Source organism: Panthera leo, chromosome D2, assembly GCF_018350215.1.
Source record: "Panthera leo isolate Ple1 chromosome D2, P.leo_Ple1_pat1.1, whole genome shotgun sequence".
NCBI classification, from domain to species: Eukaryota; Metazoa; Chordata; class Mammalia; order Carnivora; family Felidae; genus Panthera; species Panthera leo.
In genome coordinates, this window is record NC_056689.1 from 9,691,291 (window position 1) to 9,715,345 (window position 24,055).

The window sequence follows — 24,055 nt, forward strand, 5'->3', positions numbered from 1 at the left end:
TTCATCACTCTAAGAAACTGTGATGATATTTGTGGATTTTCTTCCAAACTTTTTTCCTAAATAAGATACCTTACATGGTTAAATGAAATTAGATTAGATTAATATTGAATTTGGTATTGAAATATTACTAATTTTGTACAAAATTCTCTTTTTCGTTTTAGAGGTATCAGTTTTGGCCATAATATCATTTTATAGCATATTTTAAAATACTTCTTTATAATAACATGAATAGAAATTAAAATGCACAAATATGTATTTTAATGCCTACTTATAACCAAATTAGAAATTATTGTAAATTTTTTTAATGTTTTTAAATTTATTTTTGAAGGAGAGACAGAGACAAAGAATGAGCAGGGGAGGAGCAGAGAGAGAGGGAGACACAGAATTCGAAACAGGCTCCAGGCTCTGAGCTGTCAGCACAGAGCCCGACATGGGGCTCGAACTCACGAGCTGTGAGATCATGACCTGAGGTGAAGTCAGATGCTTAACAGACTGAGACACCCAGGCACCCCAAATTAGAAATTATTCTAAAAATGGAACTATAACTATAAACCATAAGCCACACCCAGATACTCAAAGAGAAAGACTGATAAATAAGATTACAATGGCTGTATTGCAAAAAAAAAAAAAAAAAATAGCTTAAACAAACTGAAAAAAGATATAACCCAATAGGAACATATTTTCTAATTTCCTCTGTTCTAAATAACAATAGAAATCTGGGCAGGGGTGCGTAAGTAGTTCAATGGGTTGAATGTCCAACTCTTGATTTTGACTCAGGTCATGATCTCTTGTGAGATCAAGCCCTGCATCAGGCTCAGTGCTGAGCTTGCTTGGGACTCTCACCCTCTCTCTTTGCCCTGTCCTCCCACCTCTCAAAATAAATAAATAAACATAAAAAAAAATAGAAATCTGGGCAAAGACATGACCTAGAATTTTAAAGAGGGAAATAAATACAGAATGTGATGAATAAATTAATCTTTATTGAACCTTATAAAACTTATAAAATATTAAGTATTACCCTAAAATTTAAGGAACCTAAATAAGTTAGAGTGCTCTTTTTAAAAACAAAGACTTGGGAGCCAGACTATCAGACAATCTGTATACGAATGTCAATTCTGAAACCTGGCTGGTCATGTGACCTTAGACTAGACACGTAACCTTGCTGTGCTTCAGTTTCCTTATCTGCAAAATGGGGACAGTAGCAATTCCTAGTGTTGTTTTGGGGGATAATAAGCTAACCAATATAAGCATTCACATGTGATGTCTTGAAAAAAAAGAATTCTCATGGGAGAGGAGGGGCCGTAGGAATTAGGACCTCAGGGTGGCTTCTAGGAAAAAGAGTGGCCCCAGCTAGCAGCCAGCAAGAAAATGGAAAACATGATCCTACAATCCCAAGGACCTGAATTCTGACAACCAGGGGCCCCTGAGGGGAACCCAGCCCCCACCGACATGTTGATTTCAGACCGGTGGGCTCCTGAGCAGGGGCACCGGCTGACTGGCACCCACCATCGGGGCCCACAGAAACTGTGAAGTGATAAGTTTGTGCTGTTTAAGCTGCTAAATTTGTGATAATTTGTTACACAGCATCTTGTCATTCACTGAAGGTCACAGGGTCTAGTCGAGTATATGTAGAAATTTGTGAATAAATGTTTCTTCAGGCAATAAATAAATAAGTGACCAACTCTGGCTTTTAACTGGCTTTTGAATATTTTATAATAAAATATAGAATCCTTTTAGCTAAGTCTTTCCTATGATTCATAAGCCAAAAAATTCCATTAAAATCAGTACTTACAGCCAAGGTGAAAAAAAGAATAAAGAATAAAAGTAAAATACTGAGATTCATTCCATAAATCATCTGAGAATTCCTTTTCTTTCTTTTTTTTTTCCTTCATTGTATTATAGTCATACCAAATATTTTGGAAAGGAAATGGAGAAATGATTATGAAATATATCCTTGGTTGATGAAATAGGAGAGAGCATCAGTAAATTAAATGACACCTTTACAACAAACTGAAGCTTATTTTGTTTGTAGTAATATCCAGTAAGGTAATAAAATGAAATAAAACTCCTTGTTTCTTGATAACAACTAAAACCAAAACATGAACTCTCTCCCTTCTTAGGTTTGCACATTGACCTAGAAAATTCCTAAATCCCCCTCTATCACACTCTAGCATGAGAACCTGTTTAATTTTTAATCATTTATTCAGGCATCTCCATACAATGAATATGAACAAGAAAAGGCTTTGTTTGTTCTAATCATTGCTCCCCACCTGTCCCATATGGAACCCTATTTCTTGTTCAGTACTAGATTTCTCAGTAACATCTTGACAAAATTTCAGAATTTTTCTCCTATTTTAATATTTGGATATTTTCATTAGGGTATTCAAAGTCACTGAATATGTCCTCACGTGGTGGAAGGGTGTAGGAAAGCTTGGTGGGACATCTCTGATAGGGCACTAATACCAGCCATGAGGGTCTCACATTCATGGCTTCATCACCTCCGAATACCATCGCATTGGGGTTAGGGTTTATGGATTTTTGAGAGGATGTAAACATTCAGTCTGTAGCAGGACTTCACATGAAACCAACTTGAGCCTCAGCCACTGACTTAATAATCAAGGAATGCTCTTTGTCTGTCCAGAGTATTATTGGCTCCATAAATTTGGGCAGAATATTGCCCATGGATATAGCATATTAATGTATTTTTACTACTAGTAGTAGCTATTAAATATTGTGGTTACGGAACACTCTCACCTTCATTATTCTTTGAGGAACTAATAGTAATTACTGCAAAATTAATTATTTATTACTGAATTTATCTATCTATCTATCTATCTATCTATCTATCTATTTTAGGAATTTTTTAAAAAAAAAGTGATCTCCACATCCAACATGGGGCTCCACTCATGACGCTGAGATCAAGAGTTGCATATTCCACCAACTAAGTCAGCCAGGTGCCCCCTTTTTTACTGAATTTAAATATAAATCCATAACCCTCATACCTAAGATAAGATAACCAAGGCTCAATTTCATATTTACCTGGTGAGTTTTGTTCTGTTATCTGCAGGAGATATATTAACCTCTTTGTTATGCATGATTATTTTGAGTTGTCAGCCATATTGCCAAGGACTGATAGAAAATCATTGCTGAGTGCCTGAGTGGCTCAGTTGGTTTAACATTTGACTCTCGATTTTGGCTCAAGTCATGATCCCAGGGGTGTAGGATCAAGCCCCACGTGGGGCTCCGTGCTGAGTGTGAAGCCTGCTTAAAATTCTCTCTATCCTTCTGCCTCTCTCCTTTGCGCCTGTCCTCTCTCTCTCAAAAAAAAAAAAAAAAAAGAAAAGAAAAAGAAAAAGAAAAAAGAAAATCACTGCTATGTCAAAAATCTCAATGGTACATGTGTCGTTGCTTTAATGGATGTTTTCCTTTGACCTGGAATTACTATGCTGAATGCCCATGCAACCTCACTATCACTTACTTGTGACTCTATGCTCTGGATAATATATGAAGAGCTTGTCACCTCTATGCATTTGAATTTATCCAAACTTTCCCTCCCTGCTACAAAAATAAAAATATACATTATATAACTATCTCAAGGAGGTGGAGCCCATATTGTCTCTGAGGGATTTTCCCTGCTAGGAAAAGATAGTGCAGCAATGTGACAATGAAGCACATGGTTCTTTGAAATGGAAGACATGGAGAGAAGATAAAAAGGCTTTCAGAAATAATACCTTTGATGTTTACCAGCAGCCCAGAAACACGAGGACAGCACCCTCTCTAACAAATCTATTAAATTGTTTTGGCCAAGGTGGCAATTTTTTAAAAAGTGCCTCTTATGTTCGTATTTTTTTTTATTGGAATACATGTCAACTTTTACCATTTTTATCCTCTCAGGAGTGTTTTAAGAAGTTGATTACTGAAGGAAGTTAGTTTAATAATGGACACAACCTCTCCTGTCAACCCAGTCATCTGTCGTGTTGCCAGCAAAGCCGTGCATTATTTCAAGTCCAGGAAATAAAGAGAACAGGTAAGATGTGATTAAATTGGCTGTTATGAAATTTGGCTAAAGCCTGGGAATATATGCCTTTAGCTTTTTTTTATTAAGTGCCAGAGGACTTGGAAAATAATAAGTTTATTGCTTTGAATGTAACATAGCATAAAAAGATACAACTCTGAGAAATTACTTTACCATTCATTCATATTGAGGAATAATATTTATCTCTCCAAATTCATTTTTACCCTGTTCTGATCTATTCCCCACATAGCAACAATAATTAACTTAAAAATGATTGAGAAAATGTACGGTATTTTCAAATTTGTAGACTCAGCTAAAACTCCTACTTAAAAATACCTAGGAGCACTGGGTAAATTATAACCACACAGAAAATAAGGGCAGGAAGTTTCCAGGTGACAGAGATGGGAAGACAGATAGAAAGCTAGAACAATAGTAGATGAACTGATGCAGTTATGGGGGCCTGAGGGACAGGTAGAGATAATCTGACCAGGAGCCAGGAAGAAAGACGAAGCCTTGTGTACTTGTTAGTTCTGAATTTACCTGTGACCCTTGTTTTAATGTGAGACCCTCTGGATGCTGCACCCTCAGTAAAACGAAACCATTTAATAGTCCAGGGAATTAACAAGTTGCTTGGATATTGAGCATAAAAAGAAAAATAAAGGATCTTGTGAACAATAGAATCATGTGTTTTTTGTAGATTTAGAGTAAATTTCAGCAAACCATGTATCAGGATTCTCTAAAATCAAAAGTGAGTGTAAGTTCTTTAATATCTATGACAACTTTGGTGCCCGTGATAGAAAGAAACACAAAACTAGTCTGAGAGATCTTTCAAACACCAAACTTAGGATATCTCCATGAAAGAACACAAGCCCTACTTTAGATAAATAATACAATTTCAGAGAACATAAGTAAAATAAAACATTATACAAATGTGATCGACTGACCCAACACATAGGCAGTAAGAGACTTAAAAAAGACAAGCAAACAGTGACAACAAAAACAATAACAAACTGTAGCAACAACAATGGGGGGTGGGGAAGAATCTTATTTCAAGAGTTGTATATTATTTTAAAAATACAATTTCACACACACAAATTTATGTGAAATACAAAGATAAAGAAAACTGTGGCTACATACAGGTAAAAAAAAACAGCTAATAGAAACTGCTCCTGAGGTACAGTGAGGCTGGACTTACCAAACAGACTTTAAGTAAGCTATTAAAAAATCTTAAAAACAAAGGAAACCGTATCTCAAAAATGAAAGGAAAACATGTGAATGATATCCCTATTAAATAGAAAATGTCAACAAAGATAAAGGAATTGCTATCACCATCAAGCATCCTAATATATACATCATGTGAATCCCAGAAGGAAAGGAGAAAGAAAAAAGAGGGAAGAATATTTAAAGAATAATGGCTGAAAACTTGCCAGATTCATGATAACGTAAACCAGCATCCAAGAAATTCAGCAAACTCCTAATAGGATAAACTTAAAGAAGTCTGCAGTTTGATACATCATTATTAGATTATTGAAAGACCAAAAAACAAAACAAAACAAAAAAACGAGAGAATCTTGACTTTAGCAATGGTAAAACAACTCATGTTGTAGGTAGGTGTCCTTGACATGATTAACTGATGACTTCTAATCAGAAACATGGAGGTCAGAAGGCAGTGGAATGATATATTTAAAGAATTGGAGGGACAGCTGGGTGGCTCAGTCAGTTAAGTGTCCAACTTCGGCTCAGGTCATGATCTCACAGTTCGTGGGTTCAAGCCCTGCATCGGGCTCTGGGCTGACAGCTTAGAGCCTGGAGCCTGCTTCGGATTCTGTCTCCTTCTCTCTCTGCCCCTCCCCACTTGTGCTCTGTCTCTCTCTGCCTCTCAAAAATAAAGAAACGTAATAAAAAAATTTTTTTTAAGGACTAGAAAAAAAAAGGCTCCCAACAAGAATCCTGCATCTAAAAAATCTCTCCTTCAAAAATGAGGGAAACTTAAGACATTCCCAAATAAACAAAAACTGAGAGAATCTGTTGCTAGGAGATCAGTTTAACAAAAATTACTAAAGGGAATTTTTTGGTCTGAAATGAGAGAACACTCAACAGTAACTCAAATCTCCACAGAGAAATAAAGAACACCAATAAAGAGAACTATCTGGATAAATATAAAATACAATACCAATGTATTTTTTTATTGTAACACTTATCTTCTACCTGATTTAAAAGACAAAGGGCTTATAATGCATAAACAGGTAATGTAGATGAAAATAATAGCTCCAAGGATGAGGAGGGAACAGAGCTATATTGGAGCAAATCTTTTTATGTTATTGAAATTAACTTGGTGCTAAAATGAAATGGATTTTGTTAAGATTTTCATTATAATTCCCAAGTAAACTACTAAAAACATAACTCAAAAATAGTCAGTAAAATAGACAACAGAGATTTACAACGGTATACTAGAGGGGCACCTGGCTGGCTCACTCTAAAGAGCCTGTGACTCTTGATCTCTGTGTTGTGAGTTCAAAACCCACACTGGGTGTAGAGATTACCAAAAAAATAAATAAACAATAACAACAAAAAATACTTAGCTAACACAAAATAAGTCAGTAATGAAGGTAGTAAACGAACAGCAAGATGGCAGATAATGCATATTCTACCTTCTCAGTAATTACATTAAAAATGAATGGATCATCAGAGCACCTGCTAGCTCAGTTGGTTGAGCATCAGACTTTGGCTCAGGTTATGATCTCACGGTTTGTGAGTTTGAGCCCCACATTGGACTCGCTGCTGTTGGTACAGAGCCCATTCAGGATCCTCTGCCCCCCTCTCTCTATCCCCTCCCCTGCTCATGCTCTCTCTCTTTCTCTCTCTCAAAAATAAACATTAAAAAAATAAAAAATAATCTTACAAAAATGGATGGATCAAGCATTCCAATTAAAACGTGGAGATTGGAAGAATGGATAAAGATATATGATTCACCTATATTCTGCCTGTAAGAGACATGTTTTAGACTCAAAGGCACAAAGAGATTAAAAGCAAAATGATATAAAAATATGCCATGTAAATTATAACCAAAAGAGAGCTAGCATAGCTATAATCATCCCATGAAAATACACCTTAAAAGAAAAATTATTATTAGAGAAAATGAAGAATATAAAGAACAACAAAACAATAGGGAGTATCAACGAAAAAGAAAGTTGGTTCTTTGAAAAGATCAGCAAAATTTAGCTAGGTTGTCCAAGAAAAAAAAGAGAAGATTCATTTTGGTAAAATCAGTCATGCATGAAGGGACAATACTATTAACCTTACAGAAATAAAAAAAGATTATAAGAGAATCCTATAGTCAACTATATGTTAACTAACTAGAAAACTTGGATTAAATGGACAAATTCCGAGGATGAAACAAAGTACTGACTCTGCATGAAGAAGAGATAGAAGGTCAGAGTAGACTTATAATAATAAAAAGAAATTGAAATGGTAATTAAAAACATCCCACACAGAAAAATACAAGATAAAATGGCTTCAATGGTGATTTCTCCCATAAGTTTAAGAAAGAGTTAGTATCAACCCTTTACAACCATGTCAAAAGAATGAAAGTGGAAGGAACAATGCCCGACTCATTCTATGAAGCCAGCATTACTCTGATACCAAAACTAGACAAAGATATCTCAAGAAAACAATAGGCCAGTACCTCTTATTAAAACATAGGCAAAAATCCTCAAAACTATTACCAAACCAAATCCAAGAATGTGTAAAAATGATTATATATGCTAATGAAGTGGGATTTAATCCATAAATAAGAAGCCTGGTTTAAATATCTGAAAATCAATCAGTGTTGACAAATTCAACAGCACTTTGTAATTAAAAAAAAGAATCAACCTCAACAAAATTAGTGGTAACTTACTCAACTTGATAGATGGTATCTACATGCCAAAGATAGCATTGAATCTATGATAAGAGACTGAATGCTATTTCCCTAACATACGGAACAAGACAAGGATGTCTTCTCTTGCCCCCTCCATTCACCATTGTACTGAAAATTTTAGCCATGGTGATTAGGCAAGAAAATGAAACAAATGGCATTCATATTGGAAAGGAAAAAGCACAGCTTTGTTTGTAGATGCCATCATCTTATACGGAAAGCCCAGAGGACCACACACACAAAGTATTAGAACTAGTAAATGTGGTAAGCAAGCCTGCAGGATAACAAGATCTATACATCCCAAAGATCAATTGTGTTTCTACATATCAACAATGAACAATCAGAAAATGTAATTAAAAAGGAAAAAGTTATAGGGGCACTTGTCTGGCTCAGTCAGAAGAGCATGTGACTCTTCATCTGGGGGTTGTGAGTTTGAGGCTCATGTTGTAGAGATTTACTAAACAATAAATAAACCTAAGAAATTCCATTAATAATAACAAGAAATAAACTAAAATACTTAGAGATGAATTTAACAAAATATGTGAAGCCTTATGTGTTGAAAGTTACAAAAAAACCATTAAAAGAAATTAAAGATGGTGAAAGTAAGTGGGAAGACCGTCCATATTCATGGATGGGGTGACTTAATATTGTTATCATGACATTACTCCCCTAATTGGTCTACAGATTCAATACTTCTCTCATCAAAAAATACAAGGAACTCAGAATAGCCATAGTAATTTGGAAAAAGAAGAAAATGTTGGAGGACTCAACCTTCCTGATAACAAACTTACTAAAATACTACAGTAATTAGTAATCAAGACAGTGAGTTATGAATATTCAAATATATATTAATGAAATAGCACTGAGATTAACACATATTTGAGGTCAATTACTTTTTAATAAGGGTTCCAACTATTCAATGTTGGGAAAGCAGGGTTTTTAAGAAATGATGCTGGGAAAACTGGATATGCAAATAAGTGAAGTTTTACTCCTTTCTCACAACATACACAAAAACAAACTCAAAATAGATTAAAAATACCCCTAAACGTGAGTGCTAAAACTATAAGCATTTTTAGAGAAAACACAAGTATATCAAATGCTAAATTCTTAAAGTATGGTCCCTCATCACAACAAAATTAAAGCAGAAATCAGTAACAATAGCATATTTGGAAACTCTCAAATATTGGAAAAGAGACAACAAACATCTTAGAAACCCAAAAGACAAACAAGAAGATGATTCAGATGATTATAATCTGAATGGTAATGAAAATAAAATTTATCAGAATTTGTGGAATACAGCAAAATCTGTGTTTTGTAAAAAATTTATAGCTTAATGTATGTATTGTTTTACTCAATGATCTGAATTTCCACTGTTAGAAATTTGAAAACATAATAGTAAGAGTTAAAGTAAGTGGACAGCAGAAAATAATAAAGGAAGAAACAATAGAATTAAAAAAAGATAAGTAATAGACACAATTAACAAAGTTCAAAATGGATTTTTTGGAAATACTAATAAAGTTGATAACCTGGTGAATGGGTGAACCAGAAGAGGCCAAACCAGAAAATATTAATAGTAATGATCAAAGGGCGAGCATGCATGGACTACTCCTTCTGGTGCTGCCTTCTCTTCTGAGAGCCCTTCTGTCTTGTAAATCCTCCCGTCTTCTGACACATGTTGCCTGCTGACCGAGCGGCTCTTGATCTGGTGTAAGTGAAACTGTCAGCAAGGACTTTGGAAGTTTCAGCTCCGAAAGCTTTATGCCTTCAGTGGCTGAAAATAATTATGGCTACCATTTCTTGGTTACCGTCTAGCCAAGGGAGCCTGTCAAATTGTGTATGATTTGTTGAGTCATTGGCAAGATGAGACAGGTGTGAGGAAGGGAACTACTCATTTGTCGCTTAATCACAGAATGAAAGAGCTGAAAAAGGAAGAGTAAATAGTTGGGACAAGATGGGCAGTGGATGCCCCACAGCTCATAAAGATTTACCATGTTGTATTGATCCTGTGTGTGGGTGTATGTGTGGTTACTATGATGCTAATAACCTGAATGAGCCCCCGATGAGTAGATTCAGAACTGCTGTGATGTCTCTAGAATAAAAGGAGGGCAAAGCAACACTTTTGGTGCTTTCTACACCCATCCTGTGTCTTCTTCCCTTTAAAACAAACGTCCTGGGGCACATGGGTGGTTCAGTCGGTTAAGCATCTGACTTCCACTCAGCTCATGGTCTCTGGGTTGGTGAGTCCAAGCCCTGCATCGAGCTCTGTGCTGACAGCTCAGAGCCTGGAGCCAGTTTCAGATTCTGTCTGTCTTGTCTGATTCTCTCTCTCTCTCAAAAGTAAATAAACATTAAAAAAAATAACAAAAATAAAAATAAAACAAATGTCCTTTAAAAATGACTTGGCTATTAACAAAACTGAGAATTGATTGTTTGAAAGATAAATGAAATTGATACAAAGAAAACCAAAACACTGTATTGAAAAGATATCTGCACCCACATTTCAGAATATATGGAAGTCAAATAATTATGCAGGGCACCTTAAACTTACACAGTGTTGTATGCCACTTATATTTCAATAAAACTTGGAAAAAAGAAAAGAAACAATGACTTGGCTATGCTTATGAATCATCACCTCCCAGTCTTAGATTACTTCCTTCATTATCTTCATTGAGATCCCTATCACTTTTATCTTGGTTACGGATTTATAAATATAATACATAATTCTAAATTGCCATCTTACTTGATGTCTCAGAAGCCTGCAAATTGTCTTTGTCTTTCTTGAGACGTTTTACTCCAGGACAACCACTTCCCTGTTTTGTTTTGTCTTGTTTTTAATGCAGTGTTGGTCCTTTTCACCCTCCTTTGTTTATTCTTCCTCATCCTTCTGACTACTTTCTAGTGCCCTAGTGATCAGGCATTAGACATCTCATCTTATCTATACTGACCCTATATTTTCACCCAATCCGATGATGTTACTTACAATCCATTTTCTAATATGACCAAATTTTGTATCTCTCTTGAGTCCAAACACATATACCTTGCCACAGACTGAAACTTTCCTGTTGGATTTCAAACAGGCATTTCAAACTTAATGCATTTAATCTCTGCGTTTCTCCAAATTTGCTGTTCCATGAGATTTTTCCAGTAAGTGGTGCCTTAATTCCTCCTTTACATGCAGCATCTAGTCCACCAAAAACTTCCTGGCATTTCCATTAAAATGGATCCATAACACAAATACTTCTCTCTACCTTCTCTCTTACATCACAGTCCCAAACGGCCATGCTTCTCTCCTTTCTCACCTGAACCTTTTTCTGCAAAAGCCTCCTGATTGGTTTTCTGGTTACCCCTGGAGAGCGACAGAGTTAATTTCCCACATGGAAGGCTGTATGAGTGTTTGAATACGCAAATCAGATGATGTCATTTTTTCCAAATCCCTCTGTGGCTCTCCATAACATGTAGAATAATATTTTCAGTCTTTACTGTGGCTTACATAATCCCGACTTCTTACTTCTCTGATCTCATTTTCTTTCATTATTGCTCGTGTTCACCTTGATACAGAGATACCTGTCTTGTTGATGTCCCTTGAATAAATATATCAAGCATATTTTTCATCAAAGATATGCTTCTTCTATTCCCTCTCCCTGAATGCTCTTCCCTAGAGGGCGCCATGACTGACTCACTACATGTGAGAGAATGTACCCTTCCCCTTCCCCATTGCTATATGATTTGCAGTACTTGTCTCAGGGAGCAGAACCCATTCCTGCCCCAGTGACAGTAAGATTAACCCTGTGATTTGGTCTTTCTAGTGGAATGAGAGCAGAAGCAATAAATGCCACTTTTATAAAATCACTGAGAGCTGTGGTTTTGTTTTGTTTTGTTTTGTGTGTGTGTTTATTTTTGTTAAGGACTATGCATACCTACAGTTGAGCTTATTTTTATAAGTGCCTCTATCTTACTTACGTTCTCAGGGAAACACCTATGTAAATTCTGGAAGGAGATTAAGGAATTGGACTGGGTTTCCATCTGTAGAATTTACAATAAGGACTAGATGAAAAATATGTTGAAATTGAGCAAATTCAGCAGAGATGGGAGCTTAAAATCAGAGGTATCCTTGAGAATATAAGGGCTACCCTCCTTCAGCCCAGTTACTTCACAGAAATTTGGGGGAAGGCATTGGGCTTTTCTCTAATCAATAAATGTGGGTCTGAATGAATCTTGTCCAGATCTTAGGGAAAAGAGTGTACCTGTTTATATCTAGGGCACAGTTAGAGAAAACTTATAATGAACTCCCAATTTTATGTATTAAATATAATTATTAATTAGAAATATTTTTAGTTTTTCTTTTTTTTTTTAAGTTTTATTTATTTATTTTGAGAGAGAGAAAGACAGAGAGTGTGAGCAGGGGAGGGGCAGAGAGAGGGAGAGAGAAGATCCCAAGAAGGCTCTGTGCTGTCAGCACAGAGCCCAATGTGGGGTCAGTCTCACAAACCATGAGGTAATGACCTGGGCTGAAATCAAGAGTCGGAAACTGGCTAAGCCACCCAGGTGCCCCTGGATTTTCATTCTTAAAAATAAGATAGTTACACATTTGTAAGTATCCTGTATGCAGACCTACTTTATAAAGCAGAATCCAAATTTAAATGAAGCAAATTAAAGATCATTTGAATATCTCCATCTCCAGTCATGTAAAATTACACCAAGAGGACTGCATAAGTGATTTTGCTTTTATCACAGTTATCCAGAGGTCAGAAAAGAGAGCTGAATTAGACTGAAAGATTGGTTTCTGAGTTCACTGGTTTGTGGGTATCTATTATTATGTAATAAATGACCACCAAACTTAGTGGCCTCAGTTATTATCCCTTTTGGTTTTGTGCACTGCTGAGCTTAGCCATATGGTTCTCCCTTGGGATCTCTCATGTGGTGGATGAAGTTGCAATTAGCCGAACCCTTGCTTACTGGCTACATTTTGAATGGCTCCCTTATATGACTGAAATTTGATGCTGTCTCTAGGCTGGGAGCTCAGCTGTAGTTATTCATTGGCATGTTACACAAGGGCTCACCTTGTGGCATGGGATTCTACAACATGACAGGTGGATTCTCAGAAGAGTTCCAAGAACAGTCATTCCAAAAGAACCAAGCAGGAGATGTTATGATTCATATGATGCAGCCTTGGAAATCATGCAATGTTATTTGGTTTTGCTTTTTATCAGTCAAGTGAATCATAGGGTCCATCCAGATTTAAGGGGAAGGAAACTAGACTCCACCTCTTGAAGGAACTAAGAATTTGCAGCCACCTATAATCTACTATATGCTATGAGTTTTCATTTGCATCTGTGGTTAGACAAGGGATACATGCACCAATCAGTATTAATATCTAATATCACAAAACAGATCATAAGTAGGCTTCTAAGAGGATCCATGAAGTGATTAAGCTCTTGGAAAGACACACACACATATTCTCACTGCTAATGGAATACTACTAAGGTTGAATGAGGGCCAGCATTGTGAGTCAGTTTTCTTTCCCCCTCACTGAAGTTAAAGAGCACTTTAAGAAATGAGAAATAATTTCAAAAGCATTCCTATAAACTGCTGCTCCATTAATTGACTCTTCTGTGATAAATTTATTAGATATGCTTACCCTAAAATGTTCACAGTTACTGGAATAATTGAGATGAATGAATTGGTAAGTTTACCCATCATTATGATACAATCATATTTTGAAAGTTTGCTTGAAACAGCATATTGACACTTAAAGCCAAGGATCTAAAGGAGGTGTTCATCAGGCAACAGTTGACTTATACCTAGAAGAGCAACTACTAGGAAGGACTTGGTATATGTTAAACTTGAAACAGAATTGCCTGTCAGTTTTCCAGAGTAGTTACACTATTTTACACTCCCTCCAAAAATATGTAAGAGTTCCCAATGCTTCATACCCTAAATTCCAGCTGGTACTGGCTGGTTTTTATTGTTTTCATTCTTGTTCGTGTGAAGTAGCATGTCCTTGTAGAGTTAATTTGAGTTTCTCTGATGCCTAATGGTATTGGACACCTTCTTCTGACTTACTACCCATCGAGGTATTTTCTCTTGGGAAGGGTCTGCTCATGTCTCCTTCCAGTTTCCATTAGGGTTTTGGCTCTGTGTTACTAAGTTGTTGGAGTTCTTTGTGTAATTTTTGTTAGTCTTTTGTTAGACATATGGATTATGAATAGTTTCTCCCAATCGATGGCTTTTTCTTTTATTAATTGGCATCTATTTATGGGCAGTGTTTCAGTTTGTTGTTTCTTTCTGTTGTCATTGGGACTTTTTATGATGTGTCTGAGAAATATGTGTACCCCAAGTTGAGGAAATGATTTCCTGTGTGTGCTTTTAGAAGCTTTATGGTTGAATTTTTGTTCAGGTCTATGATATCTTTGGAATTAATTTTTGACTAGTATGAAGTAGAGCCAGGGTTCAGTGCTCCACTTGCTCAACCCCATTTATTGCAAAGACTTCTGTGTCCCCACTGATTTGCATTGGCTCCTATGACTCTCTTTTCTGTTGCATTGATCTATTTGCCTCTTTCTGTCAATACCATGCCGTCAAAATTAATGTAGGTCTATTGTACGCTTTATAATTAGGGAGTAAGTGTATCTTATGATGGAGTATGTTACCCTGAAACCAAGCACTGAAAGCCCTCTAAAATTGTTTTTCTTTTTCTAGATTGTCTGTGGCTATACCAGATCCCTTTCAATTTCACATAAATTTATTTTATTTTATTTTATTTTATTTTATTTTATTTTATTTTATTTTATTTTATTTTTATTTTATTATTTTATTATTTCATTTTTGTCTAGTCTAATTTATTTAATTTGGGGGGGAGAGAGAGAGAGAGAGAGAGAGAGAGAGAGAATCCCAAGCAGGCTGCACACCGTCAGCATGGAGCCCAATATGGGGCTTGACCTCATGAACCCGAGATCATGACCTGAGCTGAAACCAAGAGTCAGATGCTTAGCTGACTGAGCCCACCCAGGCACCCCTCAATTTCACATAACTTTTAGAAACACCTTATATTTCTACCAAAAAACCCAAACAAACTAGGATTTTGATCTCGATAGCATTGAATCCCTAGTTAAATCAGAAAGTGAATATCTTAATACTACTGATTTCACTTTATGAATAATTCATACCTAATAATTCTTGCAACTCATCATTAATATCTCTCAAATTTTTTTTTTATGTTTAGTGGTAGAGTTCTTGCATATCTTTCAATAAATTTATTTTTAAGTGTTTTGATTTTGGTACTCTGTTATTCTTAAAAATTTCATTTTCTTGGGGTGCCTGGGTGGCTCATTTGGTTAAGTGTCTGACTCTTGGCTTCAGCCCAGGTCATGATCTCAAGGTTAATGAGATCGAGTCACAGGTTGGGCTCTGTGTTGATAGCATGGAGCCTGCATGGGATTCTCTCTCTCTCCCTCTCTCTCTGCCTCTCCCCTGCTCATGCTCTCCATCTCTCAAAATAAATAAATAAACTTAAAAGATATTTTGCTGCAAATTGAATGAAGGGTTGTATTTTTCTTCTTTTGTGCATTAAAATTATCGTTTTGTTGTCTACCAGCTTTTGTTGTATCTAATGAGAAGTCAATTGTCGTTATCATTCTTATCATTCTTTCAGGATTTTAAAATTATTTTAGGGGTATCTGACTGACTCAGTCAATATAGCATGTGACACTTACTCTAAGGATTGTAAGTTTAAACCTCACATTGGGTATGGAGCCTACTTAAAATAAAAATTAAAAAACAGTGATAAAATGATTTTGGATTGGATTGTCAGTAGTTTGGTTTTGTTATGTCTAAGGGTGGTTATTTATGCCCTGGTTGAGTTTAGACTTGCTATGCTACTTGGACATGTATATTGGTGCTGTAAATAAATATGGACATTTTAACCTTTATTTCATGAATTCTTTTTTCTGTTATATTCTTTCTCTTCTCTTTTTCTGACTCTAATTATAATAGGTTAGAAATTTGATGTTTTCCTACAGGTCCCTTTTTGTTGTTTTATTTTTTAAATTTATTTTTGCCTCTACTTTAATTTGCATAATTTCTATCAATCTGTATAAGGATCACTAACCCTTTCTTCTGTTGTGTCTGAGCTATGTCCAAAATTATCACCTAGGATAGGGGGAGGGAAATTGATTTGCACTACTTTAAGTTTCTTATTTTTCAGATATATTTTTTAATGTTTGCTTATTTATTTTTCAAGGGGAGGGATAGAGAGAGAAGGGGAACAGAGCCCCACATGGGGCTTGATCCCACGAACTATGAGATCATGACCTAAGCCAAAATCAAAAGTCAGATGCTCAACCTACTGAGCCACCCAGGAGCCCCAAAGTTTATTTTATTTAAGTTTAATTTATTTTAAATACATATTTAAGATATTGTGTATTTGAGTTTGAGTTTTTGTTTCATTTATATAGTTTTCCTTTTTTATTCCGTAATTCTCCCTTTCTTCTCCCAATCTGTCCTTTTTCTGGGTTTGTTTTGTGTTTTTGTTTTGTTTTTTGTAATTCTTAACATTTTTATCATAGTCCTTTTAAACCTCTTTCTGCTGATTGCAATATCTTGATCTCCTGCTGCTCAGCCTGTGTTGACTATCTTTTCTCATAATTATGTAACATTCCCTGTTCTCTGCATATCTTTACATTAAATAGAATGGAGATTAGATCTGTAATATTTTTTTGTTGTTATCATGTTGTATCTTTTTTTTCCCCTAGGGATTTCAAGTAGTATTTCTCTCTGGAGGGGTGAGTAGTATAAAGGAAGGAGTTTTCAGATTCCATGAAGAGTTTGGTTGAGTTGTTTGGCCTGTTACCATTAATAGATTGCCTTCATTCACTTGGTGTTTCAAATTGGGTTCAGACCCTCTCTTTACTCTCCCGCTAATCTCTTTGATCTTGTCAGGGGTCGGGTTGGAAGCGGTTCAGATGGCAATTTTAGGTAGTCTTGATTCACCTTTCGATTGTACTCTTGCTGATCCCTGGAATGTGAAGCATTACGGAGCTGTGCAAGTCTTCGCAAAGACTGCTTTTCGTTCTCACCTCTGTTGTCTTTACTCAGCAGTACTCTACAAAGGGAAGTGCAGATTGACAAGTTAAGAGATTTAATTTTTCTGTTACTGATTTTCTGTGTTCTGTCATTGGCTGATTTTACAGTGTCTCTGCAAGCTCTTTGTCTTTGACAGGCCTACTTTTCTACTTACCTATTCCCACACTAGGCCCTTGATCCCAGGGGTGGAAATGGCACTTTGATAACCTATGAAGGGCTCATCTCTATCCAGAACTCAGTTCATTAAGACATCTTTGTGTTCAGTGCCCTTCAATAGCTTTATAAAAATTATGCATGTTAGCATATCTATTTTCGTCTTGCTGCTACCATGGGAGTGAAATTCTTTCATGTATTCCTACATCCTAATTGGAAGTAGAAATCCAATTAACCTTTTCCAAAACACATAAAACTCTAACTTGTATTAACACCTTCCGTGTGTAGACTGTAATATCTTCTGCAGCCGTCAGGTTGTATTTACATAGATTTTGCCTCATTTGTTTGTCCATCTCGAAAGTGTCCGTATTTGTTAATGATATCATCAGCCACATTACTGATTGCAGGAGAGCAGTGTGGGACTTCTTTTGAGAGTACGTGTTTTGGTGTTGAGAGACTTGGATTTGAATCCAACACTGGCATTTGTCAGTGATCTGAGTTTGCCTCATCTGAAGACGGTGATACCCAATAGCAATTTCTTCCTTTAGTTGTTACAAGAATTAAATGTTATTGCACATGAAATGTACATGTCTGGCGCAGAGTAAACACTCAGTAATAAAATCTATTATTGTTCTATGTTATCATAAATGTCTTTTGTTTTCTCATCACCTCCCTGTTTCAGTTTCAAGTTAATCTAATTAGAATTTAGATCTGTTCTGGTGGGTGGTCTGGGAACTTCTTTGCATATCAGAGTACAGGGAACTCAACTTTGACAGACATGCAGAAGAAAGACAACTGAGAAAATGGTTGCAATGCTTAAGAAATTTTTTACACATAGTTACTTTATTTATTTCTCTGTCAAAACTGTGGTTTAATGAATCATACATATGATGATTTAATAAATGAATTAATCAACTCTTCAGATAATGTAACCAACAATCAGCGATTTCAGGTGATTATTTTAGAGACAAATGTATTTAAATTTCTACATGTTGCCAAGGCAAATTATTGAAATGATAACATTTGTAAATGGGAAGAACATACCATATGATGATGACTTTATATTTGTAACTGCCATATTGATGTAATATGCTTAACACTCATAATATATTGTTCTGAGCTGCTACACATGTTGCTTAAGGTAAGTTATGAAATTTATTTTGATATTTGGTGAATCTGTACGTTGTATCTTCAGAAGAAGTTAGCGGACTTTATAAAGAAAAAAAATATTCTAATTCTTTATTATTTTTGAATATTGACAAGATTGCTTGTCGGTATTATATATTGCCAGGCAACTTAGTAAAAGCTCGCATGGGTATTCTTTTTGCCTTCATCTTAAGGCCCAAATAAGATGTTGGCCAGGGAAACTCCCTCCATGCCAGCTTCCTTGTAAACCACAGTGGCTATAAACATCATTTTCTTTAGGCCAGGAGCAAAGCTTGCCTAAACTAATTTCTAGTACATTGGGCTTTTGTATTGTGACCATTGGTTTACCTTCCAAGTGTAAGGACACCTGCAGGCAAAAGTAATCTGCAGGCCACCTTATCATAACGAGCAGGAGAAGAAAGGAACAAAAAACACAAGAAGGAAGAACGTTCAGACCTTTTTTGGTATCACCCCTAAAGCCCCACCCACTGGCACACTGATTAAGCTTCTTTCAGCATTTCCAACTTTGCCTTGAGCCCTTTCTCCCAGAGGATGAAATGAAATGAGCTCCCCCAAGAGGTTAGAAGGTGACCTACAATCCAACATGCTTTTATTGAGATGAATTTTTGTTTTTAAAGCGTATTATTAGAATTGCTTTTGGTTTTTTTCTCCAGGATTATTTAATCTGCATTGGGATGCTATGCAGATTTTTCCACATTAAAGTCCGCTCATTATTTAAAGTTCTGTTCTTTAGGCTAAAAATCCTTAATTTCCCCAGAGACCTCTCCGAGCTTACTAACAAATATGGTTGCCTTATATGGACAAATCATGGTTTCTGCAATTTAATTTCCACCACACTTGTGAAAATATTGTGTGCTACCATCCCTTCTCAAAGCATTTTGTCATTAAAAAATCATACCTTTACGGAGCGTCTGGGTGGCTCAGTCAGTTAAGTGTCAGACTCTTGATTTTGGCTCAGGTCACGATCTCCTGGTTTGTGAGTTTGAGCCCCACATTGGGCTCTGCGCTGACCACGTGGAACCTGCTTGGGTTTCTCACTCTCCTTCTCTCTCTGCCCCTTCCCAGCTTACTCTCCATCTCTCTCTCAAAATAAATAAAAATAAAGTTAAAAAAATCATACATTTACATTTAAAATATTAAACATATTTGTAATATGTTAAAAATATAATAAACCAACTTAGAATATATGAAACATGGGTTCAAATTTTTGATACGTCAGATTCATGAATAAATAGTTGAGGGTAAAAAACTATATAAATGGGATTGTTTTATAGTTAATGAGAATATCATGGCTAATCTTCATTAAATTTTCTTTTTACTCCATAGGCTTGTATTTTCTTTAACATTTCCTCTAAGAGAATAGTTGCTTGCATTATTTATTGAAAATGAAAATATCACTTGCAAAAGACCAGCTTTGTTCGCTTCTTTCGTGGTTCTGGTGATGATTTAAAGAATGCATATACTCCAACCTGTGTAAGGGTAGCCTTTAGGGATAAACTGAGTGGACAGGCTTCTGAACTCTGGTGGCCAGTGTAAAAATTGTAAAACCATGTTTTCTTAACTGCTGTCTTGATATGATTGCTTGCAAATTCCACGCTCACCAGTAGAACCTTCAATATTCCCTGTATTACTAAGAATTTTGCATTTGGCTGTCATAGCTAATGAGAGATCACGGTGGTGTCTGATTCTGGGGCAACAACAGTATGAGTTAAAGTTAAAAATGCAAGCAGAGAAGTGGCCTTCCATTATGTAAGGTGGAGAGAAACTGAAATTCAGATTTCTAAATGCACAGAAGAAAACCCGAATGTCACTTCAAGGGCAGAACCTCTGCTAATGTAGATTAGAGCCTCTTCAAAAGACTAAAAGCTTTTAAGGAAATTATAAATATTTCTCTTTACCAGTCTTGAGTCCAGGCACAAAATCTTTCTTTGTCATATTCTTTTAGTTGAATCTCAAGATTTATTTAATCTCTGTGGCAGCATTCATAATGCTTAGAGATTCTAGTACTTAAAAGCCAAAATAACTGTACAAGTTTCCGAATGTTCTGTTGATTAAAAATAAAAAACAACTTTTTTTTCCCCTTTTCTTCAAAGTTGGCTCTACCATTTATTAGGTATGTGATCTTGGGCATGGTTTTTATACTTGTTGAGACTAAATTATATCATCGATAAAACTGTTTAAAAGGGCACTTATGTGAATAATTTAGAAAATGCCTAATTGCCCATCAAATGCTAAATGCTATTGTTATTTGTTATTGTTATTTGTTTGTGTATTGTATGTTGCCTCACCAGTCCTGACAAAATAGGCAGAATCCTATTTGGAATTGAGAATCATCTCAGCTCCATAAATAGAGGTTATGCATCCGAGGTTATTTCGATGAAGCCAGGACAAAATTGGGTTCAGATCATTTTTGTGCAGTTGACTGAGCCATTCTGCCTCAGCTTTTTGGCTTGTATTCCTTTATCTTTCAATGATGAGGTTCCTGGAATGAGCTTTAGACCAGTACTCCTTATGCCTTAATGTGCACAGATCCCATGAAGATGTAGTAGGGCCCAAGTTTCTCCATTTCTAGAAACTTCCAGGTGATGTCAATGCTGCTGATTCATGGACCACACTTGGAGTAGCAGGACTCTGGCTTAGCACTGCCCAGATGACGGGAGGTTTCCGTATCTGTGCCGTCCAGTAGGTGTGCTGCTGTGGTGAGTGCTACGGTGGGACCCAACTTTAATTTTACCTATTTTAAAACATTTACATTCACCTGTAGCTAGCAGCTACTGTATTGGACAATATAGCGATAGATAATTTGCTGATCCTGCTCTTTTTCAACATTCTTTTTGTATTACCGGGCTCTGGGTGGGTTCTGTTCTGACACAAATGACAACTGGTACGCACAACCCTTATTAAGGATTGTCACTGCCCAGAGATCTCTGATCCTCTATTTCATGTAATGGATAAGACCTCCTAGAATCTAACCAGGGCTGGTATTAGGCCACCTAACTGGCTGCTGAGTCCGGAAGTCATCTGAGTGTTCTGGATGAACACTCTGTCTACCTTTCTGACTTCCTGCTAAGAGTTGTTTGAGGATCATTACCTCTGGAGGTTGAGTTGATACGAAATTCGGCAGTAAGGAGTATTTCTGCTTTCTTTTTTTTTTAACTTGGTGATTCATTGCTTTGCTCATTTTGTATCCAAATTATACTTGTACTTCGTCTACCTAATGAATCACAGTTTTTATAGAGAGGTGCTTAATGTTGCTAATGGACAGATGTTTAAAGAGATAGAGACGGAAGAGGGAAGTGATCTCACTGGAATTATACAGTCTGAAGGACTGTAATTACATCTTAAACTCATATCTTTCCTCATGATCAACAAAGCAAAGGAGTGTAAAAATCACGTATTTATGTAGCATTTTGTGGGGTTTGCTTATTTTTATTTATTTCACTGGAGTTTAGCCTCTATTCAAAACCTCATTCATTCTCTTAAATAACATGCCCTATTAGTTTACGGTTCCTCATTTTCACTTGCTTCTTTGCTCTTGATTTCCAACGTGTACAACCTTGAAGATGTGAAAATACTGAGTAAATGCTAAGAAAAGCTTGACATATACACATACTAGTGTTTGACACAGCTACATCAATATATTAAAGGAGAACTACTGAAATAATGCCATTGATCTGGTAAATATTTAACTCAAAGCAGTTATTGAAATGAATCTTTGATGAGGACAAATTCTGTCAAGATTTTCTGTCACATTACCCAAGTCAAATGGTTGGTTCTTAAGCAATACTTCAGTTGAAAAATATATTTCTTCTGTTGCTGTTGAAGTTACTTGGTGTTCCAGTGACTTTATCTTTCTTTTGAATCAAATAAACTGTTAGGACACTTATTTTCCTAATTCTTATTTTACCTTTGCAATGGGAAATACCTGATAGATAGAAATACAACAATGCACATGGATTGTCTTTTTCATGTGGATTAGAGAATAGAAGTCAATCTCAGGTGTGATTATTAGTTGTGTCATATTCTGACTCCATTTCTTACATTTGTTTCCTAGACATCCCTGGAAACTGTACTCTTGTTAATGAATGAGATACGCTGGAACAAACATTTAACAAAAGAGGAGGAAAAATAGATTTTGTTCAGTGTGAAAAATACCCTGAGAATTAAAGGAAGTGTTTGAAAATGAATGGAGACCACGATCTTTTAAGAGAACAAGGCTAAAAATGTTGGTCTGGAGTTACAGGAAAGAAAAAAAAAAATGCCATGATAGATTTGGTGGGGGGGGAGATATTTTTTTCTAAAAAATTTTTTAAACGTTTATTTATTATTTAGAGACAGAGAGACACAGAGTGTGAGCAGGGGAGGGGCAGAGAGAAGGGGAGACACAGAATCTGAAGCAGGCTCCAGGCTCTGAGCTGTCAGCACAGCGCCCGATGCGGGGCTCGAACCCACAAATCGCGAGATCATGACCTGAGTTGAAGTCAGACGCTTAACCAACTGAGCCACCCAGGCGCTTTTATTATTTTAATTCTAAGAATAAAATATTATAATTAGAAATCAAGAGTAATCCTATGCGTTCTAAAGGTGGAGCTACAGACGTCTGTGCAAATGTGGCAGGAGTAATGTCGCTAAGAGCTCACTTGGAAACCATGATGGGGGGAGGTAGGTTGACTTTCTTACTAAATTCCTTACTGATAGACAAAGCCAGGGAAGAACCCAGCCCCCAGTTTCTCCACTCACCCCACGCATTGTTGGGAGGAAACCAAGGTTCATCCTTACAAGGCTCATTCCAACATTTGTGACCTGGAAGCCATTTCCTGTTGCTTCTTGCATTGTGTTCTTCCTGGTGGTCTGCACCATCCATCTGTATCCTAACTGATCTGGGTAACGTTTCATGGGTTCATTCTTGCCCTTCAATCTCACCCCACTCTTTCCTTCCATCTCCATGTTTTTCAGATTGGCTTGAAATAGATATTCAATTTCTTCATCACCTACTTACCCATTTTTTAAAATTAAGAACTAATTCTACCCTACCTGAAAGTATAGAGAAGAATATCATAAGCATCCATGTAGCTACTACCCAGCTTAAAAATAAAACTTACCATATGGCTACTTGTGTTTCAGAGCATTCATAGATTTAGTTGACAATACTTGTCCTTAGCACCATTTAATTCCCTCCCCTCTCTTCCCAAATAACCTGGATCTTGAATTTAGTATTTATCACGCCACATCCGTTTTTTTTTTTAATTATTATTTATTTATTTTGAGAGAAAGAGAGAATGTGTGTGAGCAGTGGGAGGGCCAGAAGGAGAGGAAGAATCTCAAGCAGGTTCCATGCTCAACAGAGTCCGTCATGGGGCTTGATCATGACCCAAGCTGAAATCAGGAGTCAGATGCTCAACAGACTGAGCCACCCACGGCCCCAGGCCACATGGGTTTTTATACTTTGAAAAATTTGTGTGTATCCAGATGCATTTGTGCGCATCATATTTTTATGACGGTAGTAAATACTTATGCTCATGTGTTGATGTGCAATTGTGTGAATCTCTTTAGTACTTAAATCCTGACTATGCACAGTTGCAACTTTATTGTTTTTTTTTTAATTTTTTCAATATGATTTATTGCCAGATTGGCTAACATACAGTGTGTCAAGTGTGCTCTTGGGTTTTGGGGTAGATTCCTGTGGTTCATCGCTTACATACAACTCCCAGTGTTCATCCCAA

General features: G+C 36.3%; 1 long non-coding RNA gene across 1 annotated transcript in view; it reads left to right on the top strand.

The window, feature by feature from the left end:
• LOC122201669 overlaps positions 1-24,055 on the top strand; it is a 161,861-nt gene that overhangs the window by 66,496 nt on the left and 71,310 nt on the right. Inside the window, exon 2 of the long non-coding RNA XR_006194291.1 lies at positions 3,895-4,027. This is a non-coding gene — a long non-coding RNA (uncharacterized LOC122201669). The remainder of the gene's footprint in view (positions 1-3,894; positions 4,028-24,055) is intronic.